The sequence below is a fragment of the Podarcis bocagei genome (assembly GCF_964188305.1).
Source record: "Podarcis bocagei genome assembly, chromosome: 6".
NCBI classification, from domain to species: domain Eukaryota; kingdom Metazoa; phylum Chordata; class Lepidosauria; order Squamata; family Lacertidae; genus Podarcis; species Podarcis bocagei.
Genome location: NC_138130.1, coordinates 69,905,129 through 69,927,700, shown reverse-complemented (window position 1 = coordinate 69,927,700; position 22,572 = coordinate 69,905,129). Strand labels below are relative to the sequence as shown.

Genomic DNA, 22,572 nt, shown 5'->3' with positions numbered 1-22,572 from the left:
GCTACTGTTCTTCTGTTGCACATGCCACCTCCACTGTTCACACCGAGTCCATCATATCACATTCTCTTGCATTTATAACTCACTTATTTTTTTTAAAGCCACCCAGGCAACATAAAAATACTGCCATTAAAACAAAATACCATACTTTTCTGTCTATAAGACGCCCCCATGTATAAGATGCCCCCTATTTTGGGGGACTGAGATTTCAGAAAATTGGTGGAGATGGCTAAAAGTTGTTGAGCTTTCTTTTGCAGAGGATTGGCCAGAGTTGTTGAACTTTTTCTGGGGTGGGGGGATTACCGAGGGTTGTTTAGCTTTTTAAAGGGGGGGGGATGGCGAAAATCGCTCACGCGTCACAAAAAACGCATCGTGTCTCTCCCCTCGCCGGCAGAAGCTGCCAATCGCACACCCAATTGCAGCAGCTTCGGCCAGTCAACACCACCCATTGACGCAGCAACCAAACACAAAACATCTAAAAGAGTGTTATGAAAGCATATAAAATCAAATAAAAACAGCCATGGAAGCACACTTTTTAGTACTACTTTTTGAGAGCTTGTGGCCTGATTTTCATGTTCCCCAGGAATCCTTCCTAGGCAGAATGGGAAGAAAATAGAATAATTCTAAGGACTTGTTGTGCAGCTTTTAAAGAAGGTGGATTTAGGAGCACGGTTCTAATGTCTTCAGCAGCATTCACATCCATCACACTAGTATTCATCGCAGCAGACATGCCCTGCACATGCAGCCAGGAAAATTAATAATAATTTCATTTTCAGCAATGGTTAATTTAAATACAGAGGCTCTTCTAAGAAGTAAAGAAAGATGCTAAAGCAATAAAAGACAAAAGTTAATCATGCTGGCTGCCTTGCCTCATTATACGACAGCTGTTGGAGTCTGTTATTTGGTTTCCACTGAGGGGGAATTATAGATCTTCTCAGCTGCATCTGCTTCCATCCATTCTGAAGACATTCCTTCATTGTCGAGGGATTGTTTAAGCAATAATTCGACCTTTCTTCTGTGATATTGCTGCATAATTAAGATCAGATAACTTATATGATATAAATGAGAAATAAATGGAGATTTGGGATGGGAGCTGTTGAACGGCTGCTGGAGGTCCAGTTATTCCTCAGCCTGAGTTTCTCATCTGGTACTAAAGTGTTGTCCAAAACAAGTTCCAGGGGCGCTGCTTATCTGGGTTGCTTTCTTTGGAGGAGAGATCACTGGGGACTTGAGGCATTTTGTAATGTTGCATACCTGCTGGCTGCCTATAGCCTCAAACAACTTGCACAAATACAAAGCCAACAAGGAGCATTTCAGAAAGAAGAAATGTAGTGAAGCCCTGTTGAGACGACAGCAATTATACATAAATGACGATGTGAACGATGTAAATTGTAAAGCAATTTATGTATCTGTTTACACAGAATGTGCACATGTGTTATTTTGTTGTACAGAACTATGGTGAGAAACATTCACAGCAAGACTCTATGCCATGTTGACAGGAAGACAGGAGGAAATTCACTTAATAGTTTGTTCTCAGCAGATTCCCCCAACAACTCTAGATAGAAGTCATAGTAGCAAATAAACAACTCACAACTATACCAAGATTGTAGCAAATTGAATCAATAATAAAAGCAACAACAATAGTTTTGCACAACACAGGGTTATGGTCAAGTAAATGTAACAACAACAACAGCAACAACAACACTTAAAGCACTGCTAGTTTCCAAAATATTCTTAGTGGTAAAATGAATCCTAGTTTACAAATGTTTCCCAGAATTTCAAAAACAGCTCTGTTTAGCTTGCTAAGCATTTGATTCAGCTTTGAGATGTTAGAAAACGATGGCTCTTTCATAAACATGGAGCTGCTAATTGATAGTGCTTGGGCATTCAGTCAAGAGTGGATTGCTCATGCTCCACTGAATAGCTATCTCATGATTTCACTGTAAAAATGTCACTAGCAGTGCTGGCTAACTCCGCCAACAAGATGACACAAATGCCTGGTCTACCCACACAGCAGAATGAGGTGGAAGAATGCTGAGGTGGGTGGACGAATTTTAGGCTGCAGGTAGGGTATAATTTGTTACAATTATGCACACACAGAGACCTTAAAAATGAGAAACCAGTCAAATGAGTGAGCTCCCTGACATGTTTTCCATTTTCATGTAGGTTGTGGTGCAGTAGTTCAAAGAGGCAAACCTCCCCCCCCCCACTTCGTGATCAGAAGTGGTACCCTCCATTCTACATCATTCTGCAGTAAGTGTGGAATCAGCCTCAGTGGCTGCTAAGCAACCCAGTGGCTCCTACATGGTAGGTTTGGGAGGGGGGGATGTTGGAGAGATGGTTCATCATCTGCAGTGCAAACAGATGACACCAATGTGGTTTTGAAGAAGGATACTGAAGAGTATGCATCTGAAGTTTCTTCTCATTCCAGAAGTCATCGTGTGACAACTGGCGACACTAGTTGAATATTCACACTGATCACAAGTAAAAGGAATAAAATACTTGCTGTGTTAATAAAGTTGGCTTGTAACACGCCATCAATTGATTTGTCATTGGGCAGAAAGAAGGATGCTCAAAATGAGTGGGAGACAGAGGGACGCACCAGAGATGTGTATCTTGCAAGGCTTCTGCTTAGTCCGAAGGAAAAATGAATATGGATGAGACTGTAATGGGACAAAGTGAGATGCTGGGACTTCCTGGATCCCAATGCAAACTGCAATGGAACTGGAAGCAGCCAGTAGATCAGATTCTTCTCTCCCCCATGGGCTAAGTTTGAGAAGTGGGCTGGGATGCTCTCTTGTGAGGCATCTGATGTCACAACGGCATCAAGTGACCCATTATGTCATCCGTGGTGCTGTGCAAGCTTTGACAACCAGCTAATCCAATACAAAAAGATTCCAGGTGCAGCAGGACAGGAGGAGAGGAAATGAGTGTAAGAATAGCAGATGTGAAAAAGAAGCAATGGCTTTGCTGGAAGACTTTGAGGAAGTGACTCTACATCACAGATTTACTGAGTCACTGACAGATGCAAAGCCTGACAGATGCGGCCAGAACATTGCAGATCATAGTGGTTTTGAAGCCTATTTGGACAGAAGCTGGAGGCTTGTTGGTGGGAGGGAAGCCACAAGTCAGACAGAGTCATATAATTCCGGTGCAGGGATGTTAAGGTGGGAGAAATTGGCTGACTGGCTTCACTAGCTTAATTTAAACGTGCATTTGAGGCTTTCTATATTGATTGTACTTTAGTCTAGAAAGAGCTTCATTCCAGCCAATTAATACTGCAATTGAGTCATAAGGCTCTTAGCTCTGCATACTATTTTTCTTTCAAGCCCAACTGTCTCCACTGGACAGATTTTTTTCCCCCAATCCCCCCTTCCGAAATAATTAGGGTTTCTAACTTGCAGAGGTTAATTGCCAAAGATCACTAGTAGTTCTTGTAGAATGGCAGTGGTGCCCACCTGAGAGGTGCCAGAGCTGAGCTCCAGCTGAAAAAACCTTGGTCACTAGGTACATTTTCTGTAGGTTGGTGGGTGAAAACCTTTCACAACAGAGTTGATATTCCTTGTTTCTGCTCCCCTCCCTCCCTTCTGTTCTCTCCATGTCAGTCTCAAATGGCACATAACAAAAAGATGCTACACTTCAGGAGGGCCACAAATACAATAAACAATGTACTAGATATTTAGCAGCTTTTCCAGAATAGATGGTTTGTTGGATATCCCATTAGTGACACATGGCTAAGATTGATCCACACAGGAATAACATACTTTCTATTTCTGGAAAGTCTACTATGATAAATCTGCAGGGTATTTATAGTCCCTATTTCTGAAACATCCGCTCTGACCTCTGAGCCCTTTATAATGCAAAGGGAATAAATCTAGAATGAAACTTAGACTGGGAATTATCCATCTTTTCCCACAGAGAAAAACCTATATAAAACTTACCTCCTTTACCATTTTTACCACCCTAGATCATGAAATATATTCATCTGCTGGTTATGATTGGCCAGAGACCCTTTGCAAGCTCTGTGTTTGGACTACAGTGGGGAAATTGTCCCATCTGTGCCTTTTGTCTTTTAATGTTCTTCAATTTAGCCCTGTCCTAAAACCACCCTCTCTAAGGTGCTACTGGAAGGAATTTTTTAATTTTGTTTCAACCACCCCCTGTGTTAGAGCTACCACCTATCAGGGTATCTCATGTCTTTCCTATAACTGTGCTCCTCTCAGTCCCTTTCCCCCCAAGAGGCTGCTTCACACCAATCTGGTTCAGTCTGTTGAGTATCACACTTCCTGGATTGTTCTTTCTCTCTTTCAAGCCTGTGCCAACTCTGAGGAAGTTTGCCTTCAGTCACAGGAAGTCCTCCAAGCAGAAGCTCCAAAATGGGTGAGTACAAATTGCCAATCTGGGCTGATTTCTCCTTCCTCTCCTTACACCACAATCCCAGTTTCTTTGGATGCTTGCCCCACACTCCATACAGGGCCTGCCTGTCCATCAGGCAGACTGAAGCAGCCGCTTTGGGTGGGAGAATTCCATGGGGTGGTGCCCCTATGGATGCCCTGCTAGGGATGGTCTTTGGTAATATGACACCCTGAGCGAGGACAAAATTGGGCACCCACCCCATAATATTTCTTATTTTCAAATAATTCCTTTTGATACAGTTGCTTTTCTGCTGCCCCTTGCTTCAGCACCCTGTGCAGGGGAACCGCCCACAGCACCCTAAAGCCAGCGCTGTCCCTGCCACTGCCAGGGTTGAATGGCTGTGATGGCTTTTGGTGAGATCATGCCGGAAGCGCATGTATTTTAATTGTGTAACAATAAAATGGGGAGGCCCAGACTGATATCTGTCTTGCGAGCCCATATCCTCTTATACTTCACTGCCTGGATATTAACTGGTTGCTTAAAACCTTGTAAGTAATTTGGGGAGGATATGCCTGAAGAGGAGTAAGCATAAACTACGCCTTTAAAATGATCAAGTTATGTAACTGCACAATGACACAATAGAGCTCATTTAGGTTCTGCAGTTAGTTAAGTGAGAAGCAAAAGGAAGCTCGACTGACAGGCATGAATGAGTAAACACAAACACTCTCAGCACCCTAATTTTAATAAGCACTGTAAATGGCCTCCCGTTTCTTTATTTTGAGACACAGCAGGTTTGTAGCTCGTAACTATTTAGCTGGATAAGATATCTGCTCTCTTTATTTCGTGGTCAAATTGCTTGTATAATTCATTTTAGTGTGTAACTTTATAAACTTTACATCTGAAATCCTGGAATCAATTGCTGCTCTGTTTGCTTTTAATTTAGATTATTACAATAGACTCCGCTTAACTTGGTGTCCTATATTTCCTCCCTTTCTTCCTTTATTAGGTGAACAAGATGCAAGAGAGTTACTGGGAGATACACAAACACACACAGAGAGAGACCTCTTGCCAGCTACCTTGATTTATTTATTATTTCTCAGGGTGCAAAGCATCAAGCAATTAAACGCTTGTGCCATAGATTGTCTCAATATTACATTATACAACTCTCCTTTCTGTATATTATTACAATGGTATTTCTTTCTTTCCTTCCTTCCTTCCTTCCTTCCTTCCTTCCTTCCTTCCTTCCTTCCTTCCTTCTTTCTTTCTTTCTTTCTTTCTTTCTTTCTTTCTTTCTTTCTTTCTTTCTTTCTTTCTTCTCTCTCCCCATTCCCTTCACTATAACCTATCTGCTCTAACTCATTTAGAGAGTTGCCAAAGGAAAGAGCCTATACAGCACTTCTTGTGACCTCCAAAACCGAACAAAGAGGCACCTTCTAGAAAATTCTAAATGGAATGCTTCATTGTGCCTTCATGCTAATTCCTTGTACTTCCCAGGTATGAATTTGTGTTTGACAGCACCAATTTCCAACGCTGCAAGCTTCCCACATTTTTGGCAACCTGTATGTATGCTGTCACTGTTGCATATGTGAACGCTTTTAAAGTTGAGACAATTTTCTGTGTCTGCAAGGCATTTTACACTTAGCATTCTGACAAAATAAAAAGCCACCAGAACTGGCAGTGTTTGTTTGTTTATTCCACAGGATGACTAAGGCCCCATCTGCACTGTACATTAAAAGCAGTGCCATATCATTTTAAAGAGTTACGGCTTCCTGCAAAGAATCCTGGGAACTGCTGTTTATGAATGGTGCTGAGAACTGTTTAGGAGACCTGTGTTCCCCTCTTACAGCCACAGTTCTAAGAACTGTACAACAAGTCCTTCTTCCCAGGGAACACTGGGAATTGTAGCTCTGAGAGGCAAAAGGGGGTCCCCTAATTCCGCTCAGCGCCCTTGTCCTCATGGAATGTTGGTGCAGTTGATAGTGGACCATGTTATTATCCACCTCTACTTCAAAACTTATTAGGGTATTTTGCTTTTCCAAGCGAAAAAACACCATAAAACAAATCTGAGCTCAGGAAACTGCACTGCAGAGTTTTTGCTGCTGTGGGAATTTCTTCAAAACTGACCAAAAATGAAAAGTCTATCTGTCTCTCCCCCTCCCCTCCCTTTAATATGGTCAGTAAATTGGCATAATTTTCTGAAGATGTTTTTCATTCATAGTAATTAATGCATACTTAAGCTTTGAAGCCTAAAGCTTTAGTTCAGCATTTCCGCTCAAACTCCCCAGCTATAGGGGGGAAAGAAGTCATCGTCAGAATTTAGCAAAGGCATTATTGCCTTGAAGGCCTTTTCTTTAGATCTCAGAATGGTACTAATTAGTGGATAGATGACTGATCTGAGAGATTTGACACCCACGTTTTCACTTCGGAAAGTTGGTTAAAAATGAGTGACTTTCTTGTTACTGCCACTTTGTCACTTGATCTTACCCAGGTTTGAAATCCGAGATAGTGGCCTCCTCCAAGAAGAAGCAAAGGGCCTGCTCCTTGTCCCAACAAAGAAAGTGCAAGAAGCGATGGTTCTGTAAATGGGATGCAGAAAACGGTCACCAAGGAAGGTTGGAATCAGGACTGAGACAAATATACAAAGATGAACCTTTTGGGCACATTCTCAACAGCAGTGGAGAAGCAAAAAATAAATGAGGTGGAGAAAGTTTAGAAATGGGGTTCTTACTTTTCTTTTATTAGCAGTGAGGAGTTGGGTAGGGGGCCTGGTTAGAGTGTAATAATAATAATAATAATAATAATAATAATAATAATAATAATAATAATATTTTTATTTATATCCCGCCCTCCCCAGCCAAAGCCGGGCTCAGGGCGGCTAACAACAATAAAATAATACATGTATCAGTGTAGTGCTGATAATGCCAAGGTTGCAGGTTTGATTCCCATATAGGTTCTCAGGGTCTCTTCCAGCTCCACAATTCTAAGATTCTATGAAATCTATCAATTTCTATTTCTCTCCATTTTTCAATTCCCTCTTCATCTTCAGTTTGATCTGCAGTTAAGAACACAAGAGCCTCCTCAATGAAAGCAGTGACCCAGCATCAGGTTCTCCCAATGGCCTCCCAGCTGATGCCTACCCCATCTTGACCAAAAGATGCTCTCTACTGCCCAGCTTCTCATGCATGTCCCTCCCAGCTATCAGAAGATCAGGTCCTCAGGCCTCCTCCTTTGATTCTCCTTCTTATCTTCTACACCAGTGATCAGATATGTGGTAATCTTGGGGGTTGGGGAGTGTCTTCCAGGCTGAGGTCACACTTTCAGGGGCATGGCTGGAAGCTGTTTCTTGTAGCTCCAAGGAGATTAGGCATCTCAGGCTTTGAAGTGTGTCTTGAGGCAGTTTTGTTTCACAATGTTGAAATACCAAGCCTGTTGCGTTGTTCCTGGTAGCGGACTTCATTCCTCCGCTACTGGAAGCTAAACATTCATTATTCACTCACACCATTTAGTACTGTTTCATATAACATCGAGAATGTTAAAGGCTGGCATACTTTGAGAAAACTAATGGGGCAATATTATAGAAATGAAAGTTAGTTTATGAAGAAAAGATAAAGAGTTTATACTTGACCGGAGGCATTAAAGGAAAGACTGCACACAATTTCATATACCGCACAAGCATTTCTAACGTATTTAAAACCATAACAGGACAACTAAAAGTATAACTCTCCTACCCATACAAGTTCCCTGAGGAATTTCTCCAGCCCACCCACAGATGTGCAGAAATTGGCACCACACCACCTCACCCTGAGAATGGGATTGTGAAGGAGGGGAGGCATTTTGTGATCAGCCATAGTTAGAATACTATTTCCATCTTTCTTAGACAAAATGGGAGAAGGCTCACACAGTTCTTTGCTATGCATAACACAGACAGACTGCCACCAGACTACAATTTTATCATATAAATAAAAAAAGCAGTGCAATCAGTTGACTAAAATACAACAGTGAATTAGCAGTAAGAAAACACAAGTGACCATAGGAGTCAACTCCTAGGGGCTGAGGTCTCTTTGCCCCCCCCCCAAAAAAATATGTGATGGGGCCAGGACCCACCCAAAGTTGATGGGTATTTTCCATTCAAATGGTGTGCATGTGCCACATCATGTGACTGATTATAAAGGATAAAGTCAGGACCATGTACACACTCCTTGGAGGAAGAGTGTGAAATAAGAGTTCTTGAATTATGATTTTTTTTGTTCAAATTTCACCTTTGAGTTTGTATGTAGAAAGTATGTCTGCCTTGTTCTTAAGTCTGGGTCCCCCCCCCCCCGAAATCATCATCTTCTGCTGTCTCAGAACTTGGTAAGTGTTTGCACATCAAATGATGGGAGCTTTGGCTGTATTTACAAATTGTCCCAAACTGTAAAGCGCTGTTGGAGAGAGTCTAGACTGAGAAATACAGTACAGTGGTACCTCGGGTTACATACGCTTCAGGTTACAGACTCTGCTAATCCAGAAATATTACCTCGGGTTAAAAAGTTTGCTTCAGGATGAGAACAGAAATCGTGCTCTGGTGGTGTGGCAGCAGCAGGAGGCCCCATTAGCTAAAGTGGTGCTTCAGGTTAAGAACAGTTTCAGGTTAAGAATGGACCTCCGGAACGAATTAAGTACTTAACCCGAGGTACAATGCTTGCCTCAGATGATGACCATCTGACCATTTCTGTGCTAGTGCAGGCTAGCACATGTTTAAGAATATCCCAAAGCCCCAGACATTCAGTATACATCCAGCATTGGTTGGTTTCTTTCACTATGAAGGCATTCTTAGCATACCTTGCAACAACCTCTGCTATATTGGAAGGTCATGAGCAGCAGCTGCAATCGTGGTATCCTCTGCTGTGGAAGCTCTAGGGAACCAGAGGTAATAGGATAGGCTGGGAGCAAAGTGCATTGCAGTAAGAGCTGCTAAAGATGTTCAAGCTGTCTTTCTAAGTTTCGACTAGACCTAGTTGCATAGCACTATTTCAAGTAATGTAGAATCACTGAGTTCGAAGGGACAAAATAGCCACCCTCTCTAATCTGAACCTGTGCCCTAGCATCGGGGTGTGACATCTAATTCCTTGGTCAGCAGCAGGTTTTTCTGGGACTGGTTTGCAGCAGAGGGACAGAGTCCGACTATTACTGTCCAATGAAAAGTAGACTTCTGAATAGTGCAATGATTACAGTTGCCTCCTTGATTTGGAAGCCAGAAAAGGGGACACGTGACTCCCTTCGTGGGTCTGTGATGAGCCTTACTCTTTACAACCAGATGATGTACCTTACACTATACAGCATCCATGGGGAGTCTTTTCCAAGCAGAAGACCACATTCCCCAGTGTGCAACCTTCCAGGAGCTACATGCCGGTGGCTGGATGGCAAAAGGTAAGTAGAGCAATGGGTGTAGTTCTTCGTACAGCCAGTGACATTTACAGCCATGCCAATGCCAGAGGTTTCTCCACCCCTCTCCATCCTCCATCCAGGCAAGCAAGAGGCATTATCACAGCTCAAGGACACACTCCAGACAGCCAAAGGCACTGGAGGAGAGCACAGTGCAAGGCTGATGAGAAAATTGTGACCAAAGGAGCAGGTGTGGTCTGGAGGGAGTCTCAAGCACCCCTGAGCCTGAGATTCCCCACCCCTGATATACAGAGATTCTGGCACTGATTGTTTCTCTTGCAGCTGGCTCTGAATAGCTGGCAGGACCTTGGACAGTTCCGTGGCTTTTAAAAAAAAGCAAATCCTCTCAACCCCAAAGCTACAAACCCAGTTTTGTTTGACTTTCTCGCGTTCTGGCAGCTTGATGCTGGGCAATTAACAATACATCTAAATCCATAAAGTAGCTGATAAATTTGAATACGCTGACTAAGTTTTAGCTTTGCATGCCTGTCCAAAGTAGTTTAAAATCTCATTATTAAGCAGAAGTAGAAAGTGCCTTTTCACACCAACGGCTGGAATCAAAATAACTTGCCCAGAATAATCAAGTTGCTTTCTTTCTCCTATCAGAATTAAATTTATCGTATGTTAAAAGAGCATTGCATGCCTTAGCCTTATTAGCAGTTCTTCTCACCATCTTGATAAGGGGAACAAAAGTATACCCCCCAACATTTATCTGATGAAAATAGGGATGTCCCATTCCATAATGATTATTTTACTATTTATACCCCACACATCGTATTGGGTTGTTCCAGCCACTCTGGGCAGCTTCCAACATATATAAATTCATTTTAAAAAATTAAACTTTTTTTTTAAAAAAAACCTTCCCTATACAGGATCGCCTTCAGATGGCTCAGGGGTTGGATAACTCCATACCCTCCAACATTTCTCCAATGAAAATAGGTGCATTCTAAGGAAAAGTGGGACATTCTGGGATCAAATCAGAAACTGGGATGGCTTCTCTAAAACAGGGACATTTGCAGGGTCTGCAAAAGTGCATTGCAAAGTCATTTCACAGGCGGACTAGATTTTTTTGGATCCCAAGCAAATCAAACACATTTTGTTGCTCAGAATTAAGAATATAAAATTAAGGCTTGTGACATCACCATAAGCATCAAGAGGATTGCAGGAAAAGTGAGCTTTGTTTACAGTAGTAAGACTACTAATATGCAGATATACCACCCCTGTGTGTGTGTAAAGTGGGACAACACAATTGCTAATTGCCAAATCATGCAACTGCTGATTGACATCATATCTAGTTTCACCCATAACAGATATGATTAGGGTGTGTACTCCCAGAATCACAGATGACGGCTGAATGACATTGGAAAGCATGCTGTGTACAGATTTCTAGCAAGAACAGCACCAGCTGCTGTTATCTGCTTGTAACTAACCTCATCATTGTACTGCTTAGTGAACAAACATGTGTCCAAGCTGTGATGATAGCCACAAAGTATTGCTGGTGGATGATAAACAGCAATACCTCAGGAGCACTGCTGCTTATTAAGTGTTCCATAAGCACATTTAATTTCTCTGCCACCTTTTGTTTCAGGAATTCAAATGCATTTGCTACAAATAAAAGGAGACACAAGAGAACACAAACTCTCTCTCCCCCCCCCATATTTGCCCTTTCAATATTTGTGCTGCTTAAGCCTGTGTGTCTTACTGTGATTGTAGCTCTGTGCTTTGAAGCTGTGACCTTCAAGATCTAAACAAAAGTCATTGTGGCTTAAAAGCAAAAGCAATGAACTAACAGAATGCTAAATCTGCCCAGACAGGGACTGGGAGAGTTGCTCTGCAAAGATGAACTGGCTTTTTAATGTTCCATAATCACCTCCTTGAGTTGTTAACATGTAAAATGTGCCCCTCTCCCTTTGTTTAGAAATAACTATGCAAGACATGGTGCATGTCTAACTAAAGCCCAGGCTGTGTCTGGCCTCTTTGTAGTTAAGGAATTCTACTAGCCCAAGAGCGCATTCTATTGATCCTGCAGGAAGACATGAAAATTTAGGGCCAAACTAGATATTTTCTAGGTGCATAGCATCTAGCTATCTCACACTGGGGGCAGGGGGGGGCATAGCAACCCTTATTGGAAAGGCAGTGCAATGGACAGAAGACTTAATAGTTTCTCTCGCCAGTGTGATTGAAATTAATTTGCTCTGCATGAAGCTAGGAACCTTAGAGGGGAAAGTCTCCATTGATGCTAACAGGACTTTCCCTGCTAAGGATCTTAGTCACATGTGGAGTGGGAGTAACCTTTGTTCTGATCAGTGTGTGTGTGTGTGTGTGTGTGTGTGTGTGTGTGTGTGAGAGAGAGAGAGAGAGAGAGAGAGAGAGAGAGAGAGAAGATAATTCTCCCCATACACATTCTGCCTTCTCAATAAGGATTCCCCTAGCACCATGATGTCTGTAATTAAGTAAGAAGAAAAAAACTATAGATCCATAACTGCATGCTAAATATTTAGCAAATGTCTAGTTTACCCCTTAAATATCTCAATGTCTCTACACCTTTTTTCATTCAGCTTTCTTAGGAAGGGTATTCACAGAAACAAAAAGCATTTTCCCCAATCAAGAAAATCTGGGCAATATCATAGGATTTGTAATTACATGAATTATTGCTTTGACCCGATCCAAAGTCAATTAGAGCACTATGGAAAAAGATTTGGTGTCAGCAATTCCATTGTCTCTCATCCAAGCAGTTCCCCGTGTGTAAACAGTTTCTTGAAGCTATAGTGTCAATTAAAAACTCCTTGCTGATATTTAACTGGCTCCCTCTCTATCCCTTTTCCTCCTTTAAAAAAAACAGGGGGGGGGGAGAAACACTCTTGCAAATATATTGCTGATCTAGAAAAGATTTAAATATGAGAATCCATTTTTTTTAAGAGATAGAGCGAGCAGAAGTTTCCGCCCCAAATGTCAGACAAAATGAAACTTCTGTATCTGTGTGCAAGCTTTGATATTCTCGCTTTAGAAAATACATTTTTATGTTTGCCTTTGAAGTGTGTGCTCTCCATTCAGCCCAGCTTAGCGGCTGATATATGTCAAATATGTGGCATTTAAAACATGAATGGAATCAAGATGATTCTTTGAAGCAAAATGACGGATCTCAGACAAAAGTTAACTTGTATATCTCGCAGGACATGTGATAGCAGGGCTGCTCTTGTTATACAGAGCAAAGTGGTGACCTTCTGTCACACTTCTTTAGAAAGCTCTAGTGATTTAGTCCATGGGGCTACTTAGCACACTGATTGGCAGGAGCAGCCCAAGATCTCAGGCTAAGGTTAATGATGTACTTGTTCCAGTCTCCGGATTGACATTGTCTCCCAATGACATTGACCAAAGTACAGCTGGGTCTGGAGGCTACCAGACTTGCCACAGCTTTCCTAGTATAGACCAGAACATCTCTGCCTCCTAGTATTATCTGATGGGTACAGTGGAGAAGGTCAAATCTATGTTATGGCAAGCAAGTGGCCTACAGGTTCCATGCTGATCCTGTTGACTTCATTGGAAACATGATGGGACTTGAAGCCTACTGGATCTTTAAACCCCTTTCCATAGATCCGAACCTTCACCTGAATTTTGCTATAGAGCACAAGAGAGCAGGGTGGCTGGTGCCCATTGAAATGGTATGGGCAGAAGATAGGAAGATCAGCACTAGGTGGAAGCAGAGCCAACTAATTCCAATTTTGCCCCCATCCTCCTCCGTACTGAGTTCTACAAGGGGCAGCACCAAGATTGAGGAGAAAGAATCTGGCAGCCACTGCCACACCCTAGACTGGATGTAGGCAGAACAAGGCTGGTGGGGCAAAAACCCATTTGCCCAAATCAACCAACCTCCACTGCTAGAGAGATTTCCTATCCAGCAGATGTATTCTAAATTAACTTTATTTTAGAATTATATTGAGGGGGTGCCTGTTCCTTACTTGCTTGGTACTTTGAATTAAAAAGGGACATGCTCTATCATGGGCTAGTGGCTAATTATGGTGTAGTTTGTTCTAGAACTTTACATAACACAAAATGGCTGCAGAAGAGGAGGAAGAGAGACAGTGCTGTAAAATGATACAGGGGATGCCTACTCTCAGTGGAAAATAAGGCCACGTACATCAGCAGCCGCCATGCTCACTCATAGAGAGAAGCTCTCTGCCCCTCTCTTCTGTTCATAACAGAACATAAGGAGGGTGTCTGATCCAGTGAAATTGATGGAATGTAGTTATGGTTAATGGGAAAGTGTTGAATGTAAGAATGACCAAGCCAGGGCAAACAGGAACTGAGCAGGAAGAGCAAACAGTCTCTTGTGCACAGTTAATTTTTTTCAGGGGGTATTTACTGAACCTTTCACAGGTGACATTGCCTCCTATGGCAGGCACTGGATCCACATCCCCTGCTTAATGTCTATAGTTGGGCAGCATGGGAGATGGTGGCATTTCATTAGCACATAGACAGGATCTAGCAGCCCAATGAACAATTCCAGCAAAATATGCTGTGCTCTAAAACCTCAAGGTCCTTAGCAGGAGGTTGAGCAAACAGTGACGAAAAGGACCAAGTCAAATATTCACATTTTCAGGTGTATCAAGTTTCACATAAAATTTGAGGATTACTGCTTCTTGATTTGCATATTTTAAAGCCTCTGTTAATTAAATAAGCTATCCTGCTGAATTCTATTTGAACCAAAAATTGAACAAACTTTGCAAGCTGCTGTCTGTGCTGCCCCCTTCCCCAATTTAGAGGTATGTGGGAAAGAAATTGAGACGGTGTTTTTCTTTGGAATGTGATTGCTGGACATTGCTGAATCAAAAGTAAAACAAACGTTAAAGCCCCGACTCCCAACAAATGGAAGCAGTGGGTATCTAAGCAGATTGCTAGAGCAAAGTCTGAGAAGAGGTGACTCAATTAAAGCTTTTGTATGTCATGGAGAAAGTGGAAAGATAAAAGTTTCCCCTCTCTCATTAAACATCAGAACTCATTATCATCCATTGAAGATTAATATTAAAAGATTCAGGACACAGAAAAGAAAATACTTTGTCATGCAGCACGTAGTTAATTGTGGACCTCGCTCCCACATCTCTCTAGCAGAGATGGCCACCAACCTTGGTGGCTTTAGAAGAAGATTAGGCAAATTCATGGAGGAGAGGACAATTGATGGCTACTAGCCATGATAGGTATGCTTTGCCTCCAAAGGAGAAGACAGCAATGCTTCTGACTACCAGTTAGCAGGAACCACAGCAGGGTAGAGTGCTCTTGCACTCAAATCCTGCTTCTGGCAGGATCTGGTTGGCCACTGTGAGTCCAGGATGTGGGACTAGGTGGGCCATTGGCCTGATCCAGAAGGCTCTTCTTATATTCTGAAAATGTTCAGGGCCTCACACCTCTGATTTTGTTAAAATGAGTTGAAAGGTTATAGCACATTCATATACAGTCATACCTTGGTTCTCGAACGCCTTGGTACTTGGGCCTTTTGTCTCTTGAATGCCGCAAACCTGGAAGTGAGTGTTCCGGTTGGCGAACGTTTTTCAGAAGTTGAACGTCCGATGCGCCTACTATGGCTTCCGATAGAGTGCAGGAAGCTCCTGCAGCCAATCGGAAGCCGCGCCTTGGTTGTTGAATGGTTCTGGAAGTCGAACGACTCCTGGAATGCATTAAGTTTGACAACAAAGGTACAACTGCACAGTGGTATCTTGATTCTCAAACGCCTTGGTACTCAAACAACTTGGAACCCAAACACTGCAAACCTGGAAGGAAGTGTTCTGGCTTGCAATTTTTTTTGGAAGTCGAATGTGCCCCGTTTTGAGTGTTACGCTTCCAATATGAGTGCCACACTTCCGTTTGGAGTGTTACACTGATGTCTGTTTGTTTTTGCTATTTATATTGCATTTTTGTTTTTGCGACTCTTTTTTGTTTGTTTTTGTGACTGTGGTGACTGTGTGGAACCCAGTTCATCTACTGATTGATGATTGCGTGACTGCAGTACATTGTTTATTGCTTTCATTTTATGGATCAATGGTCTCGTTAGATAGTAAAATTCATGTTAAATTGCTGTTTTAGGGGTTGTTTTTAAAAGTGTGGAATGGTTTAATCCATTTTGCATTACTTTCTATGGGAAAGCATGCCTTGGTTTTGGAACACTTTGGTTTTGGAACAGACTTCTGGAACAGATTAAGTTTGAGACCCAAAGTACCACTGTACAGCCAAATTGCAACTTACACACATTTTAGCTCAGCTTTATGTGCTTGGCCTATACACCCACCCACCCTTGGGAGAGCATTTGGAGGTGCGGGTAAAGTGTGTTTTGACTATACACAATTTGGGCTTTATGCGCTGTCCCCAGAACATAACTCCTGCCTAAGTTGAGAGTTGACGGTGTAATCTGCTGTCTTTATGGTATTGCTCTTTTTAATGTTATCAAAACAACTTTTAGGGATGAGAGACTGATGACCAAATCTTTGGAACAGTGGCTCTGTGAGGTTGCCGAAATCGGGAAGATCTCTGCAGCGCTCCAAGGAGCAGTGTGAAGCTTCAACATCATCCTGCTCCACCATCTCTCTGTGCTGCTAAGCTGGCCACTCAGATGCAGCAACCACCTCTGGTAGCTATAGTCCTGCAGAGCATGTGTCATTGTGCTGTATGATTGAGACCTCTTTAATAAAGGAAACAGACAAACATTTCTGAAAACTAGTCCCACTGCCTTGGTCTGTATGCATTCCTCCAGTCTTGGATTGCACTTTTGACATAAACCCTCATGTCACTACTCAGCAGGCTGGTGGCTTTAACAAATTGTGCTTCCTTGAAGGAGAAACTCTCTGTTACTTCTGCCTCACTCCATCATCCACTTATTTCTTCCCAGGAAACAAATATCTTACAGTTTTAGTTCTATTGCATCAAGAAGATCGCAGAGCTAGCAGACCAAAAATCCATCCCATACTGAATCTATCATCATGCCTCTGCTCCTGGCAATTATAGTGGCATATTTCCTCCTCTCAGTATAGCTCCTGCCCTTAGCAATGGGAGGTTAGAAATTCAAATGTGCTGGTACATTAATCTGGGACATTAAAATAAAATAAAAAAGCCCACCATTTCCATGTGTTGATGGAAATAGGATTATAAATACTCCTGAATTACAACTGTCACTCTGAAATGCACGGGCAACAAAGAACATAGAAGAATTGAGTATCTTGCATAAAGGACACTGTTCTTTATCTACCAAGCCCATTTCAATGACATCTGAAAAGGATTCAGGTGACTGAGAATGAGATGGAACCATTGATGTTCAAACTCCTTTGGACCAACATTTTGTTATAATTCGATCTTTGCTAATTTGAAACAGGCTTACATCCTGCCTTGCCATACAGAGTGACCCAATATAAAACTATTTAAAAAACAACACCAAAAACGATCAAATCCATATATAAAGCAAATTTGAAAGCAGACTGAGTAGCAAATAAAAGCAGATGACGGAGAAAATCAGTTTCCTATTCTGCTATTTATTTTGATTTGATTGTTCAATTACATAAATATTATTTATTGATTTTTTTTATTTGCCTGATTGTATATTTTATTGCTCTGGTTTTGATTTTAAATTGTATTGCAAACCACCTTGAGATAAATGACTGTGAAGAGCGATACAGAAAAGCCCATTGAAATATACGTTTTGACAGGTGGGGAAAACATTCTGAGTCTGAGAGCTGCATTCCCTCCTGGGCAACATTCTGAGGGTCACATGACCATAGTGGATAGAGACAAAAGAGAGGGGGACTCGGAGGTGTGTACAACCATGTGCACACACTCTCCATTGAGGGAAACAAGAGGTATCATTGTACCTCAAGGGCACAATGCAGTGAGGCAAAAGGACAAGAAGAGGGTGTGGTGCAGAGCTGGTGAAGCAAAGGTGCTAAGGAGATAGGGATGTTGCCGGAGGAGGAGACAGTCCTATTGGGGGGATAGAAAAGCCTGGAGGCTCCCCACTCTTGCACTGCAGGAAACCAGCATAGAGGTTGCCATTTGGATTTCTAGGGAAGAGACTTCCACAACATGTGTGCAGCCACAGAGAAAGGCCCTCTTAGCCTGCTCCTGTCAAACATTTGTCTTCTTCCTTTTCTTTTTCATTATGGCTGCATTCAGACAACACTTTTTTCCATCTTCCTGGTATTTTCTTACCCATTTGTTTTTGCCTCTTTCACACAGCTGCTGGAGATCTAGTGGAATCTACCAAAAGTTCAGCATCTATTTCCATGTTGGCAGTTGACAGGTTTCCCGACAGCATTTCCAAAGAGATGTTCAGCATCAAGCTTATGGGAAATTAACTCAACTGAAAAGGGCTTCTGTTGATAAATCTCCTGCCTAATTGCTTAGGAAAATATTCATATTCCCAAACCCTCAACATCTGCCTTTTTTAAAAAAAATTATTGAATAATCAGGAGAATCTAAAAAGTTAAATAAATGTTATCATTCATTATTAGATTGCAAGAGCTTCCTTATCTTCCATTCTTTTGTATGGTAACACACCAGGCCCCAAAGAGTTTCAAGCTGAAAGTTTGCCTTGAACTCACTGCCCCATTTCAACTGTCAATCCATCCATCAAATAATTAATTGGCTAATCTGTGTAAATGGCTTCCAGGCCTCATTGGTAATGGCATAATGTTTTCCTTAATCTGACTTTAAGCAACTGTGTATTTAACCATTATACAAGATATTTAACAAAGAGCATCTCATGCTTCTCTCTCCAGCTGCCTTACACAAAGTGTATCATATCTAGAACACCTGCCACTTCCCAGAAGAACACAGGTATTTAAAAGAGTTAGCATTTTCCCTCCTGCTAAGATTTTTCAGCCAAACATGCTTAGACTACTCCAGATCAAAACAGAATGGTTAGAGGCAAGTCTGCTATGTGCCTTCTAATGCCCCAAGTTGCTATTCCCAGGTCAGACATAATGTCTAAAAAGGACTATTCCTTAACAGCCATTTCTTCTCTTTTGGAAACCCAGAAGAACTCTGGATTTCACTGAAAGGGCAATCACTACTGGCACCAACAATTACAGCGCCTCACATTCTTTGCAGGAAGTCCAGAAGCTTAAACTTGCATAGGGCCATTCTTGTTTGCAACATAGACATGTTCTTCCAGGTTGGGTTAGCGAGGGGCACATGTGCAAACGATGTGCAAACGATGTCACTTCCCCTCTGTGACATCACTGTGATGCACGGGGGCAGGTTTGCACAGTTGAATTAAACAACATTAACTCTTGAAAGGATGGCGCACACCCGGCCCATGCTCTGCTACAGAGATGGTCCTGGCCTTTCATGTCTCCAAAAAGTGCCCCGGGTGCATTTCAGTAGCACAGTGGGCAATCTAGCAATGGCAGCATGTTGTTGAGAGCCACGTGACCTCACCGCACTTGGCAACTGCCGCAGTTTAGGACCTGCCAGCTGCTGTGATGTGTGAAATGCATCTTAGTTCATTAAGATCAAAGGAGCCAGGCATTTGTTCTCGGTGTGGATGTCTCCAGCCAAAAGTATTTACGCTGATTAACGGCTTTTGCTTGAATTGTTAACCTTCAAATAAGCCATCCCTTGGGAAATTGCTGATGCCACAGTCACTTGTCTCAAAACTCAGCTGTCTGCTCTTTATTGAACTTGATGTGCAAATATTTAAAAGATAATTGAAACACTAATTAAATACTGTGTCTGGGCACTCTATTCAGGCATTCATAGGTGGGGTAAATCATCTAATGACAATTTCAGAAGCTACAAACCCATCCTAGAAGCCTGAGAGAGGGGCTGCTTTTTTAATCCACTCTTGCTGACTTATCATTATCTGCCTGCTCTCAAAATATCACAGTGAGCAGGTAAAAAAAAACACCACAAAAAAACCCAGCCAAAAACAAAACAAATAAAAGAAAGCAACTCCAGGGAAGTACAAGGGCTTCCCTGACAAAAGAGACTATGACTTAAGTGGAATAATGGGCAAAGCTAGCTCTCTCATGAGGCAATATCAGGCATCAGTGCAGCAAACTTTCCATTATCAATTTATTATGGGTGCTTTCAGTCTTTTGCTATTTTTGAGTGGGATTTGGTCGCTGAATCCTGGTAAATTCAGGTTGCATAATTAAATCTCCTTTGGGGCTCTGGCACAAGAAACCTGCTTCTCCCAGAAGTTGATAAGAAAAAATGATAGGGGAATTCACGGGAAAATGTGGAGATAGCGCTTGCTTAATGCAATGTCACCTAACCTGCCCGCAAACAGGTCAGAATGAATTTGCAGTAAATAGCTGATGCCATCTAACTTCCCAGCAAAGTTTGTGCAAACGAATCAGGGTGAAGGCTTAATAAACAGGTTGTCTGGAAGTGACCTGTGTTTAACAGCAAAACTGGGGGGACTGGGGACCCTGATCTTGTGCTTGTTTCTTTTATGCAAAATGTAGTGATTTAGTGGAAGGTCTAACATGCTGGACCTTCCACTAAACAGGAGTGCCTGGCGTGTTCTGGTCCATGGGGTCACGAAGAGTCGGACACAACTAAATGACTAAACGACTAAACAACAACAACTAACATGCTGGAGGTGAACAAATTCAGACTGTGAAGGGGGGTGGGAATGTTTTGTTCATGCTGGTTGCAATAGAGGGGGGGAGAGTTTTTAGCTTTGGGGGTGACCAAAGTCTTACATTGAGCTGAATGCACTTACAAACATCCTTGAGGGCTTGTAGGTATCCTGATTGCAAGGAGATGTGTAAGCACATTCAGCTGAAAGTCCCCTTCAGACCTCTTGCACTCTCACACAGGTACAAAGCTCTATCTTCAAGTGGGAGAATATTCAGCACGGACCAAATCGGAGCAGTATCCCAGAGTCACTGAAACTGATAAAGTTCCTTCTGTTGAATTCTAGCTCCCATCTGAATTGGCCAGCTGGAATGGCCTCTAAAATACCTTTCTCTTGAATAGCCACCTGCAATAGCCAGTTGGGGGGAAAGTCTTGCGATCTGACAAAGCATACAATTCTCAACTGGATAAGGTAAAGCTATCTGTTTTGCTGGGGTTTTTTATGGCAAACAAGCATGTTTAATGCATTTTGATACTTTTTTTTTAATACAAGGACTGCATCAGAACATTTGTGAAGAAGCCAGTGGATAATTTCCAAATCCATACACCAGTCCAGAAAACACAGATCAACTTTCTTTATATTGGAATTCAGAAAGATTAGACTCCTCCAGGATGCCTAGGCGCATGCACATTCGTCATGTGGATGTTTGTAGTGGAGGAGACACAAAGAAATATAATACTGCAGGGAACTGTGCATGCAGAGTGCTCTAAGCTACTGTTACAGGCCACCTCAATCTCTGCAGAGCGGTGCATGAGATTCCAGGGGTCTTGACACTCACCCAGGGTTTGTGTTTCCTTCAGAAAACTAGTCACAACAGAGGCTATAGTGTCTTTATGATATATGGTTTCTTTACACATACTGTACATGCAACCTGAAGCTTTTGATGAAGGGGCTCACAGCAGCAGCACCCAAAATGTGCCAGCTTACTCCATAGTAACTGCAGCATCAGCATCCTTCCTCTGCAGCCTCTCTTGTTCAGTTTACCAGTTCCTCTCTGATTCCTGGTTTCATCACCCCATATTCCTAAACTAAGCCCTCTTTATCTACAGAGGGAGGGAGGGCTCTTTCCATTTGCATTCCAGAACCTTTTTCTTTTGATGCTTTGATCTCCTAACGGTTCATCCCCACCCCAACCGGATGCCTGACTTAATGAACACTTGTCGATTTGGTTAGGATTACAGTGTCCATTGCACAACTCAGGAAGTGTGCCTAAAATACACGCTGCGTTTTCTTGGAATCTAAGATTAGCTTCCTGTGTGAGGTGTTTACTTAAGCTTGTGTTAAAAACTATGTATCAGACTATCTAGGAGTTAGAACAGGGGTAGGCAACCTAAGGCCTGGGGGCCGGATGTGGCCCAATCGCCTTCTCAATCCAGCCAACGGATGGTCCGGGAATCAGCATGCTTTTACATGAGTAGAATGTGTCCTTTTATTTAAAATGCATCTCTGGGTTATTTGTGGGGTATAGGAATTTGTTCATTCCAACCCCCCCCCCCCAATATAATCTGGCCCGCCACATGGTCTGAGGGACGGTGGACTGGCCCATGGCTGAAAAAAGGTTGCTGACCCCTGAGTTAGAAGATGTCTAATACATAGTTTTTAAATACAAGATTAAATAAACACCTCACACAGGAAGCCAATCCTGATTTAGCTTAATTACACGCTTAAATGCAAACAAGTCTAGCTATCACTTCACAACAGAGACTAGCTTATGCCACCCCAAACATTAATTAAATTCTGACATTAGCTTGATCCAGAACTTAGGCCATCATGCACCCCTGATTTCATAACGCTACATTTGGAAATGCTATATTAGAATGGGTGCATTCTAATGTGGATAGGGAACCAGTGGCCCTCCAAAAGGTGCTGGATAATGGGATAGGGAGGCATCAAGAGGACCAAAGATTCCCTACCCCTGTTCTATTGCACCAGTTCATCTCTAGAAACAAGACCAAGTAATTTAGAAATCCTGACCCTAGAGAGAAATCTAGATTGAGATATTTGTGGGAGCACCTGTATTTCAAATATAGCCTTGGTGCCCTATCTTTACTGCCCCTTCTTAAGTAAAGGTTATCTTATTTCAGGACCAAGGGTTGTGGAGTAGATGGCCTGTGATATCCACATTGTGATGATATTTGATTCTATAAAAGGCTTTCTATAATAAATTTATG

The 22,572-nt window shown here is 42.2% G+C and overlaps 1 protein-coding gene and 1 long non-coding RNA gene across 3 annotated transcripts in view; one reads left to right on the top strand and one right to left on the bottom strand.

Moving 5' to 3' along the window:
• The window catches only part of LOC308589698 (uncharacterized protein), a 474,186-nt gene that overhangs the window by 15,906 nt on the left and 435,708 nt on the right, over positions 1–22,572 (bottom strand). The gene's annotated exons all lie outside the window — the stretch shown is intronic.
• LOC308589220 lies at positions 2,411–7,045 on the top strand. The gene is made up of 4 exons (XR_014009164.1): positions 2,411–3,164; positions 4,310–4,377; positions 5,718–5,847; positions 6,842–7,045. It is a non-coding gene; the product is annotated as an uncharacterized lncRNA (long non-coding RNA).